This window comes from Arachis duranensis, chromosome 9 (assembly GCF_000817695.3).
Source record: "Arachis duranensis cultivar V14167 chromosome 9, aradu.V14167.gnm2.J7QH, whole genome shotgun sequence".
Lineage (NCBI taxonomy): Eukaryota > Viridiplantae > Streptophyta > Magnoliopsida > Fabales > Fabaceae > Arachis > Arachis duranensis.
This window is the reverse complement of record NC_029780.3, coordinates 28955506-28956703: the sequence shown is the minus strand read 5'-3', so window position 1 is coordinate 28956703 and position 1198 is coordinate 28955506. Positions and strand designations below refer to the sequence as shown.

Here is a 1198-nt window from a genome sequence, read left to right as displayed (position 1 = left end):
ACTTCACTGCACCAAATTCCAACTTCCATGGAAGAAGCATCTCAATCCCTACCATTGGAGCAAACAATTTTGAGCTAAAGCCTCAATTAGTTTCTCTGATGCAACAGAATTGCAAGTTTTATGGACTTCCATCAGAAGATCCTTTTTAGTTCTTAACTGAATTCTTGCAGATCTGTGATACTGTTAAGACCAATGGAATTGATCCCGAGGTCTATAAGCTTATGCTTTTCCCTTTTGCTGTAAGAGACAGAGCCAGAATATGGTTAGACTCTCAACCTAGAGATAGCCTGAACTCTTGGGATAAGCTGGTCACGGTTTTTTAGCCAAATTTTTTCCTCCTCAAAAGTTGAGCAAGTTTAGAGTGGATGTTCAAACCTTCAGGCAGAAAGAAGGTGAATCCCTCTATGAAGCTTGGGAAAGATACAAGCAATTGACCAAAAAGTGTCCTTCTAACATGCTCTCAGAATGGACCATCCTAGATATATTCTATGATGGTCTATCTGAATTGTCTAAGATGTCATTGGACCATTTTACAGGTGGATCTATTCACCTGAAGAAAATGCCTGCAGAAGCTCAGGAACTCACTGAAATGGTTGCAAATAACCAGTTCATGTACACCTCTAAAAGGAATCCTATGAATAATGGGACGCCTCAGAGGAAGGGAGTTCTTGAAATTAATGCTCTAAATGCCATATTGGCTCAGAACAAAATGTTGACTTAGCAAGTGATGAGCGGATAATTTATACGCTTTTTGGCATTGTTTTTAGGTAGTTTTTAGTAAGTTCAAGCTACTTTTAGGGATGTTTTCATTAGTTTTTATGTTAAATTCACATTTCTAGACTTTACTATGAGTTTGTGTGTTTTTATGTGATTTCAGGTAATTTCTAGCTGAAATTGAGAGACTTGAGCAAAATTCTGATAGGAGGCTGACAAAGGACTGCTGATGCTGTTGGAATCTAACCTCCCTGCACTCGAAATAGATTTTCTGGAGCTACAGAACTCCAAATGGCGCGCTCTCAACGGCGTTGGAAAGTAGACATCCAGAGCTTTCCAGCAATATATAATAGTCTATACTTTATTTGGAAATTGACGATGTAAACTGGCGCTCAACGCCAGTTTCATGCTGATGTCTGGAGTAAAACGCCAGAAACACGTCACGACCCAGAGTTAAACGCCCAAAACACGTTACAACTTGGCG

At 39.6% G+C, this 1198-nt stretch overlaps 1 non-coding gene across 1 annotated transcript; it reads right to left on the bottom strand.

Annotated features, from left to right (window-relative positions):
- Positions 1 to 352: 352 nt before the first annotated feature.
- Positions 353 to 456, bottom strand: LOC127742057 (small nucleolar RNA R71). Its single transcript, XR_008003244.1, has one exon. It is a non-coding gene; the product is annotated as a small nucleolar RNA R71 (small nucleolar RNA).
- Positions 457 to 1198: the final 742 nt, after the last annotated feature.